General features: G+C 30.2%; 1 long non-coding RNA gene across 1 annotated transcript; it reads left to right on the top strand.

Annotated features, from left to right (window-relative positions):
• Window positions 1–749: 749 nt before the first annotated feature.
• LOC140437320 (uncharacterized) lies at window positions 750–21,545 on the top strand. Its single transcript, XR_011950361.1, has 3 exons — window positions 750–924; window positions 3,785–3,996; window positions 17,606–21,545. It is a non-coding gene; the product is annotated as an uncharacterized lncRNA (long non-coding RNA).
• Window positions 21,546–25,595: the final 4,050 nt, after the last annotated feature.

Below are 25,595 nucleotides of genomic sequence, written 5' to 3'. Positions count from 1 at the left end.
CATATTTTTATAGTAGTTTTAATATTATTGAGTCCGGTCATGATCCCACCGCCATATTGGTATCATCGTTAGCCACGCTAAGATTTCTACATTTTAATAGAAAAATGAAAAATTACCCTTCTGTGGGAAGTTTTACTCTATGCCTGCAAATAAATTGGAAACCCTTCAAACATTAAAGGAACAGCTTTTGTTTGAATTGTTTTTCTTCCTATTTTATTAAAAATGTTACCTAAGTACTTAAAACATATTCTGAAATGCTCTGTATCATATCTTATTTATCCAAAATTGCAATCTTCTAGGATTTTTCATTGAAATTCTATAACAACGTTAAGTAAATAGTTTACAGTTACGCTCGAACTAAAAACTTTGGTAAAAATTTAATGTCCTCTACTACGCCACCGCAAAAATGGCGGTATTCTGGTAAAATTTCAAAATTTTTAACGAAAATATATATCAAATAATAATAGTTATATTGGAATAATATTTCCAATCACCTGTTTATTATTTTGTATTTTAAACAACTTATAACAACAATTAATGTAAACATGGCAGAAAATTCTTACATTATTAAAAAATACATATTTTACACACACTTTTAACACAAAAAATAGAATTCCCATTCCCATTGTAATTTGAGTTTAAACTGGTTTCAACTTTCAACTGACAGTAGGCAGGAAATGAACTTCCGTTGCGTTTACAGTTTACAGCATTGGAATTACCACCGAAAAACGCATTACAGCTTACGAGCTTACAGGCAACGAGGCAACCAACAGCACTGCACGTGCACTGACATAATTTATTTGACAAATACAGGTGAAACTTTTAATCTGTTATTGCATTAAATTGTTTACAAGTTTAATTGTGATGACGATTGGAACATTTATTCGTAATTTATATTGATATTTGGTAATAAGAACTAATTTGGTACGTATTTATTATTATTTATTTATTTATTCAAAGGTAAAAATATGCTTGCAGTTATAACGCATTTAATTGTCAAGTAAAATGTTTAGTGTGTACAGTAGAGGTTATAAATTATAAAACACTACATATTTAAGGTTTTCACGATTGAAGATCTTATCTAAAAATAGGTATTTAAAAACACAGGCAATCGAATGTGTAATCTATTTAAACTATTTTTAAAAAATACCCTTCTCAGTTGAGTGAAAGAAAATTTAGACTGGGTAGTATCTTAATTTTAATTCAGATTCCATAATAAACAATTTTTAAAGTATTAAATTCTACATATTTTCTTACAACTCTTATCCTATACAAAGTCTGATTTAAGTTTTTACCTGTATGTTTAATATGGTTTTTCAACATAAAAAGTTGTCAATCTCTACTACACCTAAAACCTTAACTTCAGTAAAAAACACAACTCCATTTAGACTTACTGTTTTTATATTTGGCATAATTTGATTTTAGAGCACTACATTAAATTTGTTTTGTTTTCATTTACTATCAATCTATTAGATAAAAACCAATGTTTGGCTCTTTACAGGTATTTTTCTGCTTTTGAACTTCTCATCATATCTATTGAACTATTTGCTATATTTTTATCATCAGCATAATTTACTATTATAACCTTATCATTATGTATCACAAAAAAATTTATTTCAAATCCTTTATAGTTGTTGTTATCAACAGGTCCTTGAAGACACTTTGTCACAGGACCATGTAACCTATGTAGAGCCATACGTTGCCATGTTACCAATTCCAATGTTAACTTGAACATCCTAATTTGCAATAATATATAATGTAACCTATAAATTAATAACATTTAACGGGTTTTCACCAATATATATTTTAGTGGCTCATAGCATGTATACTTCGTTACACTGATGATGGAATTTACATTCTGAAAACGTTCTGTAATGTATTTGTGATATAGCCTGTTTGGGTATTTTAAAATATAAACCTTAATTGTTGCAAAAAATGATCAATTTGAAATTGATTTCAAATTTTTTGAATTGAAATGATGAATCTCTAAGACTGAAGAAAGTTTGATTTTCAGTTTTTCTTGTTTTTAAATATATGAAAATACCCAACCATACTTTTTCTTGTATTACCTAAGTATTAAGTATATTTTTGGGGTTGGGCATAATTATTATCTTTAGGTACTAATTTTCAAAAATATATTACAACAGTGAAGGTGCCACAATAAAGTCACATTTTTATAGGGTCAAATTAGAAATTTCGTGTGCCTTGTTATTCCCAAGAAATTAAAAACATTGCTGCCCCTAACATAAATAATAAGTGGAATGAATATGCCACCTGTAACATAAATAATAAATGGAATGAATATAACAATTATTTACATTTATTTTTGACAAAATGATTTTGACTTTTATTTTTTTTTACTTGTACAGCTTTCACATAGAAAAATCCAATCATAAATGATTAGAGTCCATGTTTCTGCAACATATGTGAGGACCAGCGTTTGCATTTTTTTATATATCGAATAATTTTAGTTCTTCTTTGGATGTTTCTTGAGTGGAATTGTTTTTGGAGTCCATAGTATGCCCTATTTGTAAGGTTTATTTGCCTTTTAACTTCTTCCCTTGTTTTGTTGGTAGTAGTCACTAGCGAGCCAAGGTATGTGATGCTGTCACGTTCAAAGATATGACTTCCAAAAACTGTTTCCTGTTCCTCAATTGCTATAGGATCCTTAGTAACTAGCAGCATATTTTTCTTCGTTGGTGATTAGACTAGCTGTTTCAGATATGTTTCCAATGATAGAAAATATCACTCATAATCTCGTTTGTGATGTATGCTACTACTGATAATTATGTTTTATGATGTATTTTGTTGTTTTGGACTGATAAATAAAATTATGTAAAATGAAGATGAACTTGGCTCAACTAATGATACCAATGTGACCTTGTTCCTCCAAATCTAAGGTAATGCAGCATGTTGTGGATATCTGTCTCATCTAAAAGAATAGCAATTAATACCATCTTAAATGTTTTCTATGTTCAGCTGCTCAGCTTCTTAGTTATAGAAGAAACATTATAGGAGAGCTAGTTTATTATTGAGTAGAAACATGTTCTCAAATATTTATATTTGGAATTACATACAGTCCATCTAATTTACATACCGTTGCACGTCATCAGCGTCATAGCCGGTGACGTCACATGATACCAACACGAAATATTTAGGCGGTAGGTGTGTTCTTTTTTAGAATCACTTTGCCGAGTACACTGGCATTACAGTCACTAGACATATTTTATTATATACGCGTAGAAATAATATTTAATGATTTCTATTAATGTTAACTTAAAGAAATACACAATAATATGTTTCATTTAATTTGTATAAATGCATTATAAAGCTTTTTTATGAAGAACATTTGTTTGGAACACACTGTAACTGTAATCGAACGAAGGTGAAATTTTGGCATAAATTGTTAACACTTATTTGACAGTTTGACAGCGGTGTTGACACTTTAGTTTTGTTTTTATTATTTACTATTCATTAAACTATGTTGTTTTTTAAACAAGCGGCTCAAATTGTTTTTAACAAGATTATTTTTTAATGCTTGTTTTGTTTTTATTTATTTACATTATATATTAATTTATTTTGTTCTATACTGTTGTTGTACACTTTTGCAATAATTATGTGACCTATTTGATTTAAAATGGATTCAGGAATTTTTTATACGTATCTCTGACGTAGATAATGACGTGCAACGGTTTGTAAATTAGATGGACTGTAGTACTGTATCGAAATATTTGATACACCTTTTGTGTTTTTTTTGTTATCAAAAAATTTTTGTTTGTTTTAGGCATTACTCAAAAAATTATATTTTGTATACTTACACAAAGAAAATGTCTCATATGAGTAGAAAATATGCATATTTATTAAAAAAACAAGAACCTTTCAATAAAAAAGAACTGTATGTGAATCTCCCCAAAACTGAAATTTATTTAGATTTAAGGGTCCAGTTAGAGAAAAATAGGACTGTTGAAGAAAAGATTCAAGTTTCGCACTGCAATGGTTAGTAAAATATTATATTTCTATATTTATTCCTAGATACATAAATCACAATTTTTATCATACATACAATAGAACCTCTATAAGTTGAACTTCAAGGGAGATGCCAAAAAATTCGAGTTATAGAGATTTAAACTTATAGAGGATTTTGACTTAGGCGGATTTTAAAATAAATAAAAGTTAAAGTTAAAGAGGTAACAACCATTTTTTTGTTATTATAAATCAACATTATTTCAAAACATCCTTAAAATATAAAAATATGGCATTAGTCAAAAAGTCAGTAATTTTTTTTTGCTTTAGAGAATTCCGTTGTTTCATATATGTAGCATTGTTTAAGGTATAAAAAGCAGACAATTCTCATTCTTCCGAGTTGCTGGTTTGCTCTATAAAATTTCGTAAGTATTTATTGATATTCTTGCCTCTTTGATGGAAACCCATGGAGCGCATGCCATATTATTTATGTCTTCTATGTCATCTAAATCATTAGTATCTGTTTTTTGAGCTACTGAATCGATAATTTTGACATCAGATAATGTCCTAGCAGTCATAACTCAATCATCGCATGCAACAAAGACCTCAAAGGATATTCTTGATTCAGACACCACTGTATTCCATTCAGCAGGAGGTGAAATAGAAACATCTTCAGTTTCAGCTCCTTTTATTGACGACGCCGACGATGGAAAGCCACAGTGTACATAACAGTTTGTTATAGTAGTAGTTGTAGTTACATTTAGTCAAGCTTTATCAGCCATTCTTATGGCTTGCAATACATAATATACATATTATCCAACATGTGCCTTACAGCTTTTTTCAATATAATGATTTTAAGTTTTTAATGATACCTTGATCCATAAGCTGTAATTTTGATGTATCGGTGGGCAGATATTGGATTTTAACTGCTTTCATTTGTGGAATATCATGGGCTGTAAAATTATAAATGAATAACAAGATTTTTCTTTTTTCTTTGGCCATTTTCTTATATTAAGAATATAATATTGTAATTGCCATATTTCTGAACCAGTTTTTAAAAATGATTTAAACAACAAGGTTTTTTAGATTTATTGGTCACTAATGGTGAGAGGTTTTTTTGTGTCTGACATGTTTGCTGCTAGCAGAATACTTAGTCAAATGTTCCTTGCAATGCTTCCCACCATGGTATTTATAGTTTTTTAGAGTCTTATCAGGAAGACATTTAAAAAAGAGTCCCTTTCCTCAGCATTGAAGATATTATTAGCATAGTATAAGAAAGAATAGTATGGACACTCGACAGGCGGGAAAAAGTACGCGCATCATTTAGCGCAGGCCATATCGCCATATTGAAAACAGACCGACCGCTAGTGACGTAGTGACATCCGACTGGTATTAAGGTGACGTGTAGTGTAGTCATCAAGTCATCTGTCGTGATTTGTTTGTTTATTTCTGTGTCGTTTTATTTTTCGTTTAATTAAGTCTAAAAACAGTTCTTTTTAGAACTAAATTGTATTATCAAATTTCAACTTCGTATATTATATACGTAGGTATATATTAGTTATATTAGTTTTGTGGTTTAAAAGAGATATTTGTAATTTCATTATGCCTGGAGACCATTGTGCTGTGAACACTTGCAAAAATTCACGTTCGAAGACGGGAGGTACGTTTTTTACGTTTCCCAAGGATCCTCAAAGGTATGTATTTCTGTTTGTCAATATCCGTAACTAATAAACGTAAATTACAAGTTTAAATGATTTAAGACTGGTTCATTTTTGAAGAACCCTACTTTTTGCTGTACCTCTATAACTATTAAAATAATATTTGTGTACTTACTTTTGTATATATATATATATATATATATATATATATATATATATATATATATATATATATATATATATCATATATTATTATATATAGAAATAATATTTCTATTTTGTTATGAAAGTTCATAAAACTCAAATTTGCTGAATTTTGTAATCTATAATGATTAATTACTATTTAAATGGGATTATAATGATAATTATAAATAATAATAATAAATTATATAACTTCAGAACAATATAATGATTAAGTTTTTGCCTAGTAATATTTTTTATCCATTTTATCTAGTCAATTTTCAAATTTTTAAAATATATTTGTTTCAGGGCAGAAACCTGGGCACGAGCTGCTGGACGGGAGGATTTATATGTAAAGCTTCCAGCTTTTCATAAAAGTTATCAACTTTGTCATCTACATTTTGATGACAATTGTTTCTTAAATTATCTCCGTAACAGGCTTAAGCCTACTGCAGTTCCTACCATTTTTTCATGTATGCAGGGATCCTCAGACAATCACCGTGATCATTCATATTCAGTTTTAGGTAAGTCATTTTCTATTAGTGTTTTTTGGTAAATACTTATCTATTATTTTTAAAACTTCACTGTCCAAATGGTAATAGCTACGAAGAGTCTCCAAGTTCAATGTTATTTTAATATTAAATATCATGACCTACTCTTGAACCACATTTGAATCATGAATGGATTATATATAATCCATTTAGCATATAACCACGCTATTTGAATCATATGTGATTCATTGGACAGTGAAGTTTTAAATATGTTGGTTATCCCAAAAAGATATTTATTTTTAGTATCAGATATTAATGTTTCATTATAAGACATAAAGTGCAAAACGTTATTAAAACTAAAAGGAGGTAACAAAGTGAGGGAAAAAGTAACAGCTAACTTTATTTCTTGCAGATATCAATGTTTCTAGAAATGGGTGTTCAATGCAAGGTGGGGAAGAGTCTGTACAAGATCAAGTTTCAGGACCAGCAATTAATATTTTGCAGAATATTGTTATATCCAATGGTAAGTACTAAATTAGATATTTACTTCCAAAGGTATCAAGAGATTTCTATCCTGATAATGAATTATGTAAATAGTGCAACTTTTAATATTTTTTCAATTTTATTTATAAAACATGTGTATATAATCTTTTCTTCTTTTTATTTGTTTAGAGTTTTCTAAACTATTGAAACCTATGTTTCAATTTTAAATAGTGGTCCTTATGTTATTATATATCAAAGTTAAGAATGCTCTACAGGTTATACATGGTTATTTAGTCTGTTTGATCCACTCTATGTATAAACCTATTTTTTAAAAACAGTTAAAAATAAAAGTTGTTAAAAGTTATGTGAATTTTAATACTAGTAGTAAACATTCAGAGGATTCATTCATAACAAGTGATAGAATTAGCACTCTTTTTCTAAAAGAAATATACAATACATTATAACAATTCTAAATTGGACTTTTTTCTATTATTACAAGAGTATTGACTTATGTATAATACATTTTTTTCTGTTTACAGATAATGTAGACAAATCAACTCCACCACTGTCAGAATTTTCTCCAACATTGAGCACTCAAACACCTTTACTTCTATCTTCCCATACTCCAAGGAAGGAAGTTCTAAGATCAAAAGTAAAGGAATTGAGAAATGAAAATTATCGTTTGTCACAAAAAATAAATGAACTTGAGAATCAAGTTCTGATGCAAAAATCAGATGTTCTTAACTCATTGTCTGCAGAGGATTGTCAGCAGTTAATTTATAAATTGTGTCCAAAGGAACTTGCCGATTTTATAACAATACAGATTGCCCAGACAAACAAGAAACCACGAAGTCGCCGCTATTCAGATGCTTTTAAGCAAGAATGTCTAAAGATGTATTTTACGGGACCCAGGGTATATAAAACGAAATTAATGAAACTTTTTTATCTTCCTAATCCTCGCACATTAAGAAGGTACACTGAGGAAATCAAGATAAAACCTGGACTTAATGAAAATATAATTCAGATGATTACTCTTAAAGTGAGTAATTTTTCTGAACAAAATAAAATGTGTGTCTTATGCTTTGATGAAATGGCAATTAAGGCAAATTTATTATACAACCGAGGATCAGATGAAGTTGTTGGCATAGAAGATTTTGGAGCTGGTGAAAAATCAATTGTTCCTGCAGTAAGTGCTACTGTATTAATGGTGAGGGGTATAATGAACAATTGGAAGCAACCATTATGTTATTACCTGCATCATTCTTCATGTCCTGCAGAAAAATTGCAGGTGATTTTGACAGAGGCCATAAAGTCATTATTCAGATGTGGTTTAAATGTTTGTGCCATAATAAGTGACTTAGGCTCAAATAATTGGAAATTTGCTAATAGCATGAATATAACTCCTGAAAATCCATATTTTATTTTTAAGGAAAACTCTCAGGAAGATAAAAAAATTATTTACATGTTTGATACTCCTCATCTGATAAAGTTGGCAAGGAACAATTTATTAAAAAACCACTTTGTATTTATCAATGAAGCCAATATTAAAAAAACAACTTCGTGGGAGCATATTAAAGCCTTTTATGTGCACGACAATAAATATGCAAACCGAGCTGCTCCAAAATTGACAGAGGCACATATAAATCCTAACGCCTTCCAGAAGATGAAGGTAAAGCTGGCTTCACAAGTTCTTAGTAGCACAGTTGCTGCAAGTTTAAATTTATATATTAGATTTGGTATCATTCCAGCTGCTGCCGAAGGTACTTCAGAAGTTGTTCAAATATTTGATAATTTGTTTGATTTATTAAATTCTTCTTCACTGCACCATTCTAAAAAGTATTGTCAGGCATTTAAAAACTTAGAATACCAAAAGCAATTTTTAGAAAAATGTGACAAGTTTTTTAACACTGTACAAGTTGTCAATAATAAAAATAAAGTTGTAACAAGTCGTATAAAATGTTTAAAAGGGTGGAGAATTACAATTCGTGGTGTACAATTGAGGAGCAGACTTTCTATATGCATTTTGTCCATTTTTTGTAATTTTGGCAAATAGAGAAAAACTGCTATGCGTTTGACAAGAACTTGAACGAAAAACTGATATACCTAAAATATGGATGAAAAATCATTCAAATATTATACCTATATGCTAAAAATCTAGTATTGATAATATTCCAAAAAACTTGAAAAAACTGTTGGACAAACTGCATTTAGATTGTCATCCTTGAACAAAACGCATTTTGATTGTCTACACCAAGCGGTATGACAGACTTTTGGTAGTAAAGATGTAAAAAAAACTCAAGCAGCTTCATAAAAATAGTATTTTATTTTTAAATACAAAATAATGTTTAAAAATGAATGGAACAATAATGACATTTTACATATCATAAAGGTCCCCATGGTCATCATCATTGCAATCACAGTACTCAGCTCCTTCCATAACGTCATCATCCTTAGTTTCACCAAGGTTAACTTGATTGTCATTTTGCTCACCAGTGTCAGAAAGAATTGGTTGTAACCATGTTAGCTCAGGATCGTTGACCCAATTCACCCCTGACAGTTCCACTAATAGTTTCGAGAGGCTCTGGAGTTTTTTTGGTTTAATTTTGTTTTGGAGTTCTACAGCAGGTAAGTGTAAAGTCGAAAGCTTCTTTCCACTTTTCAATAATGTTTGGAATTTTTTGGATGGACCATCATTTCTGTAGAACAGTTCGGTCTTAAGCAAAATATTGTTGTTGTTTTGTGATCTCTTAATAATAATTCGTTTGGCTGCACTGATTCCTTCAATATTTTTTAAACAAGTTAACGCAGTTTTTATATCATAAACAGTCCAGTCTCTACCAAGTTGTTTAACTTCTCCCTTCTTGGAGTAAATGTCATAATATTATGTAGGGGTTTTTATTGTACTGTAGGATCGTGTAACTTTTTCTATTTGTCCGAAAACACGGTCCGCTGGCAAATATGAACCCCGCGTACCGGAAAAATAAGTACCACAAATTTAATATTTTGTGGGGCATCTCTGTATAACCATAGCATGAGCATATGCATCATGTGTGCATTTTTATTCTGCCCCGCACAACCATCTGCGAATAGTCTTAACTGTTTTATACCTGATCCAAATTCAGATTTATTAAGAAAATCACGTAGAGCAGAACTTGTTTCTGCAGATCCCCTTTTTGCTTGATGTTCCATCCAGGTGTAGAAAACTGGCTTTTTAATATCCACGTCGGTTACACAAAAACAATCAAAAGACAACTGCTGGGCGTAAAATGCATCTTGAATTGTCACTTTCGGTAAGACTTGAACCTGCTGAAGGTCAAAACAGTAGGAAACAGTGTGTTCCGGTTTTTCCTTTATTAGTTTAAAAAATTGTTTGGCCCGTATTTTATGTACACGTAGAGAAGTTCTTAGTTTCTCTATTTCAGTTTTGTCTTTACAAAGGCTAATATAAGTTTGGGTCCTGACACAAAAACCACATACGTCAGTAGCAGGGCTTCCAAATACAATATTAAAATGACTATTAAAGATCCTACTAAAATACTTGTAATTTACTTTCAAATTCTCAGCAGTACTTTGATTGTACAGATTCCATAAAATAGTAATATTATTTTCAGATTATAGATAAATGCGCCGAGATTTAGCACGCACGTAATGACTTTCATGTCCTTTCAAACTGGCTATAAATTTTTTAACAGCTTCAAATTTTTCAACATTCTTGAAAGACCGTTTGTCTCCTCCACGGTTCTCAATAATACCACTGCCAGATTGCATTTTTCGAGCAATAGTATTTACGGGTCTCTGACTGACACTAAATATGGATAAGAAGAATTTCTGGCAAATGTAAATTTTTTTTCCATTCTTCCAAACCTAAAATAAAGAATAAAACCTTCATATTGTGTTTTTCACCGTGTTTTTAAAATATCTAAACAAAACCTTTTAATGCTAAATAAGATTTTATTGTAAGTAAAACTTACATGATATCTTATAAAGAAATTGTGGGATTTTCTTTTTATTTTTCGGTTCCGACATCTATCTGATTTTTCAACATCCATAAAATGCCCCAAATGATTATCCTGTACATTTTTGTTTATTGCTTCATAAAACATACTTCTAATTGTCCTAATATCGTCTTCGGATACTTTATTACAGCAAAAATCTTTTCGATTAGCGTGATTACAGAAAAATCAACAAAATGTTAAAATTAGGATAATGATTTGAATGCCTTGAAAAGAGAATGATATTAAAATATTAACGACAACAACATAAGAACTTAAGATGCTATTGTGTAAACAATACCAAAATACAAAAGTAACCTATAAGTCATTAAAGCTTACCTAACATTGCTGTTACGCAATGTTAGGTAAGCTTTACTTTAGAAGTTAGATATCTTTTTCTTTTTCTGCTACCGTGGTCCGTATCACCAACTACATGATCTCCTGTCACAACTACATCCATTATTATATATTGTTTTGTTGAAAATCGGAAAAATAAACGCACATAAAACAAACTTAACAGTATAGACACCAACTATACAACGACAACGGCCGCCAACGACAAACAAATCGCAATTAGTCCATAGCGCACGGACAAACTTCGTTTAGTTCGTCTACCGTCAATGGACATACAGCACATAGAAAGTCCAAGGTATTTTTTTCATTTAATTTGCAGACAACAGAATGCATTTAGAACGTCTTTCGTGACACAAAATAGTGGCTATATACATATAGTTTGCGATGCCATCTTTGGTTGAAAATTTGAAAAAATGGACAAAATGCATATAGAAAGTCTGCTCCTCAATTGTTGTGGGAGAAACTTAAAAGTGCTGGCTATACTTTTTTGTTAACGAGAAGGTTAAATCAAGACTCTTTGGAGAATTTTTTTGGTTCCATTAGACAACAAACAGGAAATAATTTAAGTCCAACAACATTTCAATTTCAAATGGCATTTAGAAAATTACTGTGTGTTGACCTAATGAATTCTGGAGCAGAAAATTGCCAAGGAGATCCTGATGCAGTTTTACTGAAACTCACTGACCTTGCGTTAACATTAAATAATCAACCTGCAGCAACCACAACAGTTGGATTAACAACTAATATTGATTTAGATTATCAAAAATTAGATATAATTTCACAAAATACTGCCAGATATGTATGTGGATATTATATTAAAAAGTGTTTGGAGGTTCATACATGTTCAACTTGTTCAAATTTTGGGAAAACTGTCACTGAATTAGATGATTCTAATTTATATTGTTTTTTTAAAGCATATGATACTGATGCCCTCGATATGTTTGGTAGTCTTCAAATGCCGGATAATATTTTTTTAGAGTATATAATTCAACTGGACAAAATATTTGAACAACATTTTGAACACATAATAATCAAAAGTGGTGTCATAAAGAACTTTATTACTCTGTATGAAAGTGTAATATTCGTACATCCTTGTGTTAACTTTCCATATAAATATTTTTTAAATCTGTATGCTAGAGTAAGGTTGTATTACACATTAAAATTTATTAATCAAAATTTCAAATGCCAAAAAAATATTTCAAATAAATCTATAAAAAATAAATTAATCGTTTGGAGCAATAAATAGATTTTTTTACTACTAACATGAAAAATTACTGTTATTTATTTAATAACTACAAGAAGTAAATTTTCTCTCTGTAGGTAAACAGTATTTACTTTTTTACCTAGGTAAATAATGCAAAATAAGTGTCAGTACAGTGCCATGTAGTTGTTTTGATTTGTTGATTTACTTCTAATAAAAGTTTTACAATGCCTTTAACTTCTTTTGCTGACACTGTTCACAATAGTGAAGTAAATATTCCCTCAGAGATCTCTGTTACAGGAAATGCAGAAATACATAATGATTTGTAACAATTGCCCAATTAATTATAATTTTAACCAAATTTCCATGTTCCAAGTCTGGTTAAATACATGATCATGTTCCAAATATTACAAATAATAGTTTTTTTATAATAGTTTGTTTTTAAATTTTTTTTGTTTAGAATAAATTAAGCTTACATTAAGAATAAGCTAATATATAAATTTTAGTTAAAGTTAGTAGCAAAAAAATACTACACAGTTGTGGTAATCTGAAAACTGTATATAGCACGCATAATTAGTGCGAAAAGAACAGTATGAGGTTGTTCTACTAACAAAGAGAAGCCGAATATAGTATGCAACTAGTACCGACATACGAGCTTGTTATTAACACCCATTAGATTGAATTGTAGTTTTGTTAAAGTGACATTCAGTTTTGATAAGGGAAACGTCAAATATACGTCTATTTTTTCATTAGTAATGAAATCACAGACAATCTAGGTTTTATCACAAGAACTTCTCTAGAGAATGGTCACCATACTATTTTAACCATATTTACACCCTCGAAAAAATTCAAAATAAGTTTCTCCGGATTTGTGCTTATAGATTAAACTTAAAGAACTTGTCTTTGGTTGAACTAAGGTCAAGGCTAAATATCAGTTCGTTAGAAAACTATAGAACTAAAATGCGATCTAGTTTTTCTCTATAAACTACTTAATCATACAACTGACTGTTCTGATTTATTAGGTCCTATCAACTTTAGATGTAGCACTAGAATTCTTAAAGAAATATCTTTGTTCTCTATAAAACACTAGCACACTAACTATGCCAAATTCCCATATCAGTTTCTGATATGGGAAATTAAATTCCCATTTCATTTTAAAATGATTCTCAGGAAAATTTAATTTATGTAATTTAATAATTGTTTAACAATATTTAATAATTATTTAATATTTAGTTTTAGTATTTGTGTTATGGTTAGGATATTTTACGTTGTTAATTATTTTGTAAAAAATGGGGACATCCCGTTAATAAATAAATAAATAAATAATAATTCTGGTTTTATTCGCAAAAAAAAAATAAAGGAATTGATATTTCCAGTTAGGAAATTGGTAACCTTTACAACTGAACATAAAATTAAATTTATTAAATGATATTATTCTGGAAGTAGTGCCAACGATATAATCGGTACGTTTTCGTTTTCATTCGAAGGCCCTGTATCATCAAAATCTGCAATTCACAACATTATTTTTAAATTTGAAAAAACTGATTGTGAAAAAAGAATTGTAGAAAATGCACGGATTGTGATAGAGATAAATTAACCAGCTCGTGCAATTAATGAAGAACAGGAACAGCGTGAAACTGCCGTAAGTAGTCTAACTGAAATCAATTTTACTTGTAACAACACCCTAATTTCAACAGAAACTGTTATTACTGCTAGAACTGTACGAAGTACCTTAAAAACAAATAAGTACCATTGCTACTAAAAAAATTTTAAATTCACAACTATTCTACTAGAAACTGTAGTGAATGCAATTTAAAAACTTATAATAAAAAAGATGGCCTCTGGCTGCCTTTTATGTAATTTCAGATATAACAAGAAAAAATGCATATGTTCTTTATAAACGTGCAAATAGTCAATGTTCTTTGTCTCAAAAACATTTCACGATATTACTCGGTAAAAGTCTTTTGAATGAACATCTGAAAAGAAGAAAAGATATGAAACAGCTCTCTAATGACTTAAAAACCACAGTCATAAAAATTCTTGGAAAAGGTGAAGACAAGAGTTCAAGAAACCCTACTGAGGAACTTCCAAATCGACAACCTGCTAAGCAAACAAGATGTCCGAAACATAAAGACAGAAAAGTGAAATCATGTGATGACTGTAAGAAAGCAAGTTGTAAGGAACGTAGTGTCACCCGGAACTTTTGTCAAGATTGTTTTAGAAATTAAGATATATACGTATTCATCACTCCCTCTTAATTTTTCCGATATCATTTTTACTTGTTAAAATTTTTTGTAAGTTTACTTTTGTTAAATTATTGTTGTAGAAGTTAAAAGTAAGTCTATTTAAGTTAGTTTACACACAAAATTGCCTCCCGAAATAATTGTAAGAGTTGTTTTTTACTTTAGTAGAAGTTTTTCAGTTTCTTATTTGGCTATGGTAGAAAAGTTTTATTTTTATATAAAATAAATAAAATATTTTTAATAATAATATTTAACTTTTGTATTTTTTAGTTAATAATAAATATTACATGAGACATGTCTTCTTTTTTTCAATGCAGAGATAAATGCTGGTCACTTTAATTTTGGGGTTATTTACGCACCCCACGATTCCAGTTGTGTGTTTATAAAATAACGATACCAGCTGAGGATTAAAATTAAAACAATATATTGTCGATTGTAATTAATTCAAATTAACTTGTTTACTAACTTTGAAATAATATAAACACGTCTCTGTTCTAACCACTTGTGCCAGTCCGTAACTGATTTGGTCTAATATGGCGTCTGGATACTTTTATACTTCAAAGGCGCCGACACCGAGTGTCCTAACTGTTTGTGGTTAAACTGTGTTATTAGGCTCATAACCATATAACAAATCTTGCAATTCACTTTTCCATTTGTTACATATTTCAATGTCAACTCTTGTACTTCCCCCACAAACTTTTTTAAAAACAAGTTCATCTTCTTTTGAACTGTCCTAACCATCCATTACTGACCCTGAAATTTTCCAATGCTTTAATACTGACACTGCTCAAACCATTTAAGTAAACACTCCTCCAAGCCCAGAGATTCTCCAATTCGTCGTCTTTTATATGACAAATTTTGACTGTTTTGATTTTTTTCATATTTTTCTTCAAATTATAGATATATGTATAATAACTTTCAAATAATTTAGTTGTAAAGTTTGTAAAATAAGACACTGTTATGTTTGAGATACAGAGGTCCATTTTAATCGAGCTATAGGGGGAAAATATGTACCAAAATGGGTTGCAGGGACTCCCTGATTATTTTTACTCATAGAGCTGAGTTGAGATTTAGAGTAATGGAAGTTTTGGGGCTTGAAGGGAAGGGAAGAAAACATTTTTTCAAGTTTTCGACTTATTGAGGTTCAACTTGCAAAGGTTCTACTGTATTTCACTACTTTTTGTTTAATAGTTTATTTTTAAATTTAATTTTTTTATTTAAAATACATTAATTATATGTTAAATAAAAAACACTTAACCTTGGAACATATTATATATTCATATCTTTTTAATATTTTATTGAGTCACTTTTTGCTTTTATCACTGCTTGTACTCCTCTTGGCATACTTTGAATGCAGTTAAAGGCACAATGGTTCAATTTGTCGTTGTGTTTTAAATGATTTATTAGTTTTTCAATTAAAACAATTTTATTGGTGACTTTTTGATTGGAAATTTCCATTTAGCAATATGACTCCATCTTGCACAAATATGCATTGATCATTCATCATGCACTTGAGGTATCAGTCTACTCTTCTATATTATATATATTATCCCTTGAATAATTTGAAATCTTCCAAGTTTCTTACCAGATCATTATTTTTGTTGAATGTTTTACAGCTTTAACAACACACTCATTTAAATTTTCTTCAGGTTTTCATTTAATATACTTAGCATTATTGGTTAATAAATGTCAAAGGTACTTTAGTCACTGCAGCACAACAGTTAAAAAAAATACGAAAATAATTTTAGTTTGATCATCTTTTACAAACTATAAACGTATCAAGCCTTTTTCCAGTCTTCTTTAGTAAACTCCTCGTATTTTTACCCAAGCTAGTCTTTTTTATATATATTTTCTGTAAGCGTGTCTTCGACGCGCTGTACACGTTCATACTTTGACATCAGTTTCAGTAAACTTTTCGGTAAGTAATTGTTTTATTCATTTATAATCTCTCCTTTTTTTTTAAATATTTATATAAGTTCGAACCCCACGTGGTGTAATAACATGTTTTCTCCCACATTTACCATTATGGTTCGGCGTTAACTTTATGACATTTATTAAATTCCTAAAAAAAATTGTTGGCTAAAACCAAAATGAAAAGTTACCACTCAAAGATAAAGTGCTCATCATCATCATCAATGGTACTACAGTCCTGTTGAGTTGAGTATCGACCTTCCTCAGTTTTGCTAGTTGTTCCTGTTCATTGCCAATTTGCCGCACCAATCTTATTCTTCGACATCATCTTTCACTAGGGTTCATTTGGGAGGACAGTTTTTGTTTGCTCTTGACAAGTGTACTATCCATCTTAGCCTATCTATTATCATGAAGGTAATTGATCCCTGTCGTCTGCGATTTCTTATAGACCTGAAAGTCAGTAAACTTTTCCGTAGTTGTTTTATTCATTTGTAATCTCTCCTTTTTTTAAATTTTTATATAAGTTCGAACCCCACGTGGTGTAATAACATGTTTTCTCCCACATTTACCCTTACGGTTCGGCGTTAACTTTATGACATTCTGCAGTTTTCATGCAATATTTTCCACAGATGGATTCGATCTTAGAAGCAATTTGGAGCTGGGAACGATTTCCATACATTAAAAGTGCTCTAATTTCGCCAATTTTTTTAGGTGAAATATTTTTTTCCCATGTCAGAGGGAAGGGGCCCACAAGGCAGAATTGAAACACCAGTTTAAAAACAAACGTGATTTTAAACCTCAAATTTAAATTAAAAAGCATTAAGTTATAATAAGGATATTAAAAAGTACTCACCTATTAGTAAATTATTTCAAATAAAATATACTTTAACGTCACTTAACGGTTTATTAATAAACTGTATGGTCTTCCACTAACATAAAAAATGAGACCTTATTTAAAGAAATGCCACAGTTAGAAAATACCTTATGAGTTAGGTACTTACGATGTTGGCATTAATAATAAACCATAATAATTTGTCCAAGGACTGTACCAATATATTATTACAAGTAAAATAAATAAACAAAAAAAAACTGCCCAGAACATTAATTCACATTCTTTGTTCATTTGTAGGAATTAATAAAAATGTCTAAAATCCAGTAAATTCCTTTTAAGAAGACGAAGTTAACAAAGAAGAACAAATTAACAAAGTGATAAAATTAGAGTTATTTGTATTTCCACATTTATACATTAATACATCATTGTCATTGTATATGCCAAGGAATAAACGAAATATGGAAGCAATAATGGTCTCTGCAAGACGACATTAAGATCTATTATCATTGAGACAGTTTTATCACAATGTCAAATTCTGTTTTTTTTTTCTAATACTATGTAGCAAATAATATTGATTTTGGTTATTGAATAGCTGAACTTTAATGTTACAAATAATATTCGTTTAGTTAAATTGAATCATTGTTAATGCTTTGATAATGTGATTGTCAAAGTATAATATCGTCTCCTATGTATATTTTTTATTTAGATTATTAATTTCATTCACACTTCTTTAAAGGGTACCTATATGTAACATTTACTTAAGTTTTTGAGAAAATGTAGACTTATATTTTTGTATATAACAAAATATTTTTTTAACACAGAAATATAAGGAACTTACTTGGATCATTTATTCAACAATATAAATATTTGTTATTAAATTTCTAAAAAAATTTATTGGTTAAAACCAAAATTAAAAGTTACCACTGTTACTAAAAAATAAAGTGCATCATCATCATCAATAGTACTACAGCCCTGTTGAGTTGAGTCGACCTTCCTCAGTTTTGCTAGTTGTTCTTGTTCATTCCTAATTTGCAGCACCAATCTTATTCGGGTCGTCGTCTACATCACCTTTCCACTAGGATTGGTTTGGGAGGACAGTTTTTGTTTGCTCTTGACAAGTGTAGTGCCCATCTTAGCTTACCTATTATTATGAAGCCTACCTATCATCTTCCGTTTCTTATAGACCTAAAAGTTATATTACCATCTTTAGGGGACGTTTTCACAGAATGCACTAAATATTCTTCTAAAAATCTTTCGCCCAAAGATGAATAGATGATTTGATCTATTTTAGAGATTGTCCATGTTTCCGACTCTTATGTCAGCATAGGTAGGATGGTATTGTTACATTTTTGATACTTAGGTGTTTGCTTAATCCAAAGTAATATCTGTTCTCTGATAGTAGTCTTTTTTTTTCAGTTTCTTCGTTGTGAAGTCATAAGGGAGCATAGGTGTATGAATTTGTTTCCAACCTCAAAATTATAGTTCCTCTATTGTATATCTCAGCATCTCTTACAGTCTTCTCCAGTATTATATTAAAAATAATTTTTGCTGTAGTTTTTTCCTCGTCTACGGTTGTATATGGTTTCCAGTTCGTCATAAAATTGGTCCGTGTTATTATCTTCTGTGCCTTCTGTTGCAGTGCACATTTTTGAACCTAGTATTAAAAAACTTGTCCCTTATACTGAAGTAGCCGATCCTTTGGCTTATTAAAGTTCATAATGAGAGGTTTTACTTTTTGGTCGACTATGAATGCGGTCCCGAACTCGTGTTTGGTTTGGTGGCAGCTGTAATAGATGTCAATTTTTTTTCTGTCGGAGAATCCCCTTGGTCAGTCCATTCCACTTCTTGTATGGCGGTAATGTATGCATTATATCGGGCTAATACTGGAATCAATTAGTTTTCGGAGATTTCCAGTTTCATATAGTGTATGAATGTTCCAAGTCTATATTTCCAAATCTTTGCGTTGATTGTCGAAAAATTTCGTTGAGTTCCTCTGAGTCTTGATTTCGTAACAATGTCTTTTTATGTGATAGGGTCGTTAGCCTTTCGTCCAACCCTCCTCCCTTATCCAGATTTGGGACTGGCACTGGTAGTTACTGATTAACCCAATCCACCTAACACTAAAGACTGAGTTAGATAAATTGAATTATTTAGTAAAAATGTGAACATACAATCTCTTTGTTTTTATTTTCATTATAAAAAAAAATGTTTGTTTAAAATTTGAGGTGACAACCGATCCTGATGGTTTCTGATACTAATTTATTATATAAATAATGTGGCGAATTTATGTTTCCTTGCATTCTTTCTTTAATTACCGACTGGCTTTAATTTTGATCTAAAACATCAATATCATATGGTCACTACCACTACCATGTAATGTAAGTCAACCTACTCCGATGGTAATTTTAGAAAAATGCACTTAAAGTTGTCAAGTACTACATATTTATTTTGAGCAGACTGTCCGTATTATAAGATATCCTTACTACATAGTATGGAAATGTTTAATAAAACATTTAATTTTACCACTATTATTAAATTTGTACCTTCATGTATCATATTTTTTTAGAGTGTTTATAAACGATTTTACCAACTTAAAATACATATTAAGCTTTAAATCACATGTATTTCGAAGTTATATGTTTTGCGCCACTGCCCTTGGTCGTTTATTGATCCAAATATGTTGCGGAGTATTTTACACTCGAATATTCCCAAAACACTTTCATCCTTCTGCGTTATAGTCTTATGTTTCCGTCCCATATGTGAGGACCGGCCTCAGCAGTGTTTCATATATAATAATTCTTTCCCTGTATTTTAACACTTGTTTTTAAGTTAGACATTGTCATTCTCGTGGTTAGGATAAGTTTTTCTGATATCCTACTCACGCAATCTGGTCGACTGTTGTTTTTCCTGGAGTGAATCCGGCCTGGTGTTTTCCAATTATGCCTAATGTGTAGCTTTTCGTAGAGAATAGAATAATTACTTCTTTTTTTCTTCTGTGTAATCTCTCCTCTTCGAGCTTCGACCTCCCAAGTTTATGCCCTATCTATTGCCAACATTGTCAACTGTTGAAAATTTACTGCACCTATTTTTGATGTGACGTAAGGATTCGTCGAGAGGGTTGTTCTGCTATGATCTCGCTTCTCGCTATATGTATCCGAACGATTTTAATGTTTAAAAAATATACTTTAGTGTAAAAATCCTATTTCAGAATTTCATTCACTTGTGTCTTTTATTATGTTACTACTTTCTTAAGTTTTCTCTCTTTTCTTTAATTATTAAGGTGTTGATTTTTTAGGATGATACTATAATGCATAACATTTTTGTGCCATACTTATATTATTTTTTAATAAATATTGTTCACTGATTCCCACGTGATATACGTTTCAACAACCCTCTTCAGGCGCTATCCATTTAATAAGAGCACCTATTATCAACGATTATTGTTTGTATTTTTTGTTGATGTGTCCCTTTTAAAATGTATTAAAATTTGTACCTCTACCAATTTACATTATTGTTCACTGTTGATGTAATGAGAATTACATTTTACATTTTGCTTTGACGTTTCGATTTCCAATTCTGAAATCATTTTCAATAAATTCTAAAATGTTCTTCCGAATTTGTATTCTAATTTTTATTCTGAAATAAAAAAAAATATTTCAGAATTTTTTGAAAACTATTTCCGGATTGGAAATCGAAATGTCAAGTCTTATTACAATCAATTGTGGTTTAATCCCTTATAAAATAATATTTAAGTTAAACATGCCACATGAAAAAAGTTTCGGAACATAAGTTTATAGTCTGCCCATTCTATTTTAAATATAGGTATTCAGTTTTGTTTTCAGTTAGCTATTTTTAAAGATTGGCATACATATACAGCAAATGCCAATTATGGTGAGATTTTGCCGCTCAGATTTTAAAAACATTTGAACGGCATTGCTTATGTAAATCAGTGGCGGAGGCAAGAATAGGAATCATTTAAAATTTTAATTTTCGTTTACTCCAGTAACTCAAGTCATTTCGCACACCTCGCCACAATTGACGTTTGCATTAATAGCTTTTGCTAGTTCTAAATAAAAAATTACCACTAAATTGTAATTAAGTAGACTTGTTAATTTGTATCCATTTAATTGTAATTAGTGTTTCTACGTTTTAGTATAGATATTGTTTTATTTTTTATAATGGCTTAAAAATAAAAAATCAATATACTTTTTTAAATAAATTTTTTTAAATGTAATAATATAGTTTTCTTTTGGTGTTGCCAATAATGCTTTGAAAGCGGAGGACCAGGTCCTATTAATATATATATATATATATATATATATATATATATATATATATATATATATATATATATATATATATATATATATATATATATATATATATGCACCAACTGAGACAGCAAGAAAAAGATGAATTGAACGATACCTTTCAAGTAAACAAATTGAGGACAAATTTCTGAACGATTACTGAGAGATTAAAATTGGAAATAATCTTATTAAAGCTGTAGCATTTCGATTTCCCTTCGTATGCATTAAAACACCTAAAAATATTCTCAATCTTTTTTCGTCGCTGAGATTCATAATATAAACATTTTAAGTTTGAAAAGGAAAAGACAGCTAAGATTTGATATCACGTAGAGGGCGCCTGGGCATCCGCTTATACGTATTTCGGCCTAATAGACCTCATCAGAACGGCTTTCGCAGTCGCTCGTGAAATCAAATCTTAACTGTCTTTTCTTTTTTATTCCGATATACTCTGTACGAGTACAAGAAACCAATTCGCTAAGAATTTTGCTTAGTTGAGGAGATATGTTGTGGAATGCAATTTTTAGATTTCCCATGTCTCTAATAACATCTTTATCAACGTCTGTTTTGCCTTGCAATTCTTAGAAGACACAGATTAAAGCGAAATTCTGAATTTGGTTTCGAAAATTAGTTTACGGATTTTATTTTAAGTTTGTTTATATGGCACAGATGGGTATTTCTTTTGATGTTTATTCCGCCTATTAGAGATTTTGCGCATCAAATACACAGGAATATTTCCGTTTATGCTTTGTTTATACCGGGTTGGGCGAATGATGTCACTCGGTGATGGACCGCGGAAGCAGTCAGTTACTGTTTGAGTCCGGATTTTTCTTCAAATTCGTAATTGTTTTTTTGTTGTTCCTTATTTGTTTTTGTTATGGAAATATAGTGTAAAGTGGTAGTAGGAGTTAAGAGAAACAGTTCGAGAAGAGATTTAGATTTGGAAGAGATAGCTTTCGGCGTGTAGTCTTGAAAGCCGGCAATTTTTTTAAGTTGAGACGTGAATTTGGGCTCAAGATGCTATAAATATTATTTATTTTGATTTTGTGTTTAGTTCAGTAGGTATATACGTACAAATTTTGTGTACCTTCATTACCAAGTTTTTGTATCTTTTTAAACATCTGAAATATCGAACTCTGAAGTATAAGTTAATTAACCTGTACCTACGTGAAATAAAAGATAATTAAAATTTGTTTTATAAAGGATATCTATGTTAACAAAATAACTGTACCAAAAATCAATAAACTTAAATTAACTTCAAAATTTTATTTATGATTAAATATTATAATAACATAATTTTATCATCTCTTTATAATTACTATAATTAAATTAGCCAAATTATATAAAAAAACTTAAAATTAAAAGTCTTTTCTATACAACTACATTCAAATGTTGTGGGAATAAGCGTTCTTGACTACGTCATGCGCGAAAGTGAACCGATTTTGGAACATTATGTATCATACCTTGTGTATTCATTGTACCATGATATCAAAGAATATATATACGCATGCGTCTATATTCTTTGGCATTATTAGCAATATACTGTGGTAATATACTGTGTCTGGACCGACTCGCGACGGTAGTGCGGGCAGAATGGTTTCTAAAATTGCACTGTCCCCTCTTGTCATTAATTTTCATTCGTAACGTAATTTATTGATTTCTTGAAAAACATATCTTTAAATATTTGAGTTATTACAAATCAATTTGAAATATGATTATGTAGTTTTAACTACTGAAAATAAATTTTAGATTTTAGGGGATGTAATGCTTCCCTTGCATCCATGGACCGCATGCTCTAGCGACAATATTCAAAAAAGTATATTACTTAATTTGTTTCCTTAAAAAATTGACAATTTCGTATTTGATTATGCCACATTTATTTCCTTTATAAACCGTCCTGTCATGTATCGTAAAAAACATTTTCGATGTTTCATATTTTCCAGGCGTCCCACGATTTTTTTTTTGATAATCTTTATTTCAATTAGAAAGAGAAAATAACCTCGTACTACTGCAAAAATTGTAAGGAAAAGCAAAAAGGACAATAAAACTGCCATTTTCAATGTACGTTTTAATTAATTTCATTATATTACTATCTTTAACCAACAGATAAGCAGCCATATACTTTGTTAACAAAAATCTTTAAAGTTTAAATTTACAAAATCTCGTAACAATAAGGATACCATCTTTAATAAAGACACATTTCAAGCCAACTCTCATCATTAATACAGCTAATGTTGATTTATCCCTGATTGGATGTAACAAAATTATCTTTGAACTAATGTTAAGCTAATAGGTAGACCATATAGTATTTAAAAAGATGTAAAATGAAAAATGTTTAACACTGACGTTTCTAAAAAGGTTTCCACGGCAGGTCAAGAATATACGAAAGTCAAAACGATGTTTAATACTAGTAAAACATATAAAAATATATTAAAATTATAAATATAAAAATTATACTAGTAAAACAAGCAATTGGACTTCGTAAGTCCTAGGTTTTCACCCAACGTGACCAGAAATACAACCGGAAGTGGATATTTGAACTCTTCTTGTAACTTTGCGTCGATTAATATACGATTTCCCTAATTTAAAGTCATTTTTGTCAAACTTCCGGTTATAACTTTTTAACCGGAAGTAATATATTTGTCCTCGTCTTGCTAAGCGTGCGTTCATAACGAGGCGCTGACCCTCGCTCGGTCCATGGGATGGTATCATTTAATCGATTTTCGGTAAAATAAATGCATTACTTTAAATGCGAGCGTTCGCTGTCAGTGCTATGCTCTAGGCGAGTATAGCTCTCATCGAATAATATACCGTTTGTACTATTTCTGCGTCTTAAAAACAGTACTTTCGGTTGCAACTCTGTAACCTGAAGTCCGAGGTCAAATTTCTCACGTTAATTACCATCTTTGGGTTATAAGCTCTCACTAGACACCTCATTTGCCATCCAATCTGTTCTAAAACCGGAAGAGTTGTGTTCACGGACAGACAAGCGGACAGTCAGACAGACATGGATACTTCAAGGTTTTCACCATTTTTTTAATGGTTAAAAATGGGTATTATATATAAACATGGTTGTCACGTAAGCTGAGGGTATATGTCAAATGAAAGCCAGGGGACCAATTTGTGCTTATCCTTAAATTTGGTAGTGAGCAGTTTCCGGCATAACAAAAAAAAAACAGTTTAACGTAATCTAAAAATAAAGTAGAACTAGTATTTTTGGATTATACTTTTAAGACTTATATGTACATGATTCTCTTGGTTTCATTACTTTTATTTTCTCTGATTTTATTTTTAATTTCATTTTTTGACACTTTCATTTCTTTACCATTTACTATCATTATTCTACTTTGTTGTTAAAATTTGTGGTCAGAAAATCTTGAGTAAATTACATTACCTATGAATTAACCCTCTTCAATATATTCCATTTCTTTCTATTCAAGATAAATACTTTGCATTTATAAATTAGATCCTAAATAGTAGTAATATATTTGATCTTTCATCTCTAAAGTATAATAGACCAGTATTTCTGTATCTGATTGACCTAAAGAAAGCGTCTGACAGAGTAAGAATTATGTAAATATGTAATTCGTCTTCTGTATAATTGAGAAGTTCCCCTAAATATTATAAAAACTATCGAAAACATCTACCAAAACAACAAAATGGAAGTCAGAATAGATGGACAACTTACAAAACCTATAGAAATAGGCCGCGGAATAAGACAAGGGGATTCATTGAGACACATGCTCTTCAATTTGATCATGGATAAAATCATCAAAAGCGTTAACAAAGGAAGAGGATACAGAATGGGAAATAAAGAAATAAAAATATTCTGTTACGCAGACGACGCAATATTGATAGCTCAAGATGAAGATAGTCTGCAAAGACTGGTCCACAGATTTAACATAAGAGCAAAAGAATTTAATATGACAATCTCATCTCAGAAAACTAAAATAATAGTAGTCAGCAAAGAACCAACCAAA

The sequence above is a fragment of the Diabrotica undecimpunctata genome, chromosome 3 (genome assembly GCF_040954645.1).
Source record: "Diabrotica undecimpunctata isolate CICGRU chromosome 3, icDiaUnde3, whole genome shotgun sequence".
Lineage (NCBI taxonomy): Eukaryota > Metazoa > Arthropoda > Insecta > Coleoptera > Chrysomelidae > Diabrotica > Diabrotica undecimpunctata.
Note: the sequence above shows the minus strand (reverse complement) of the source record. Positions and strands in the feature narration are given on the sequence as shown.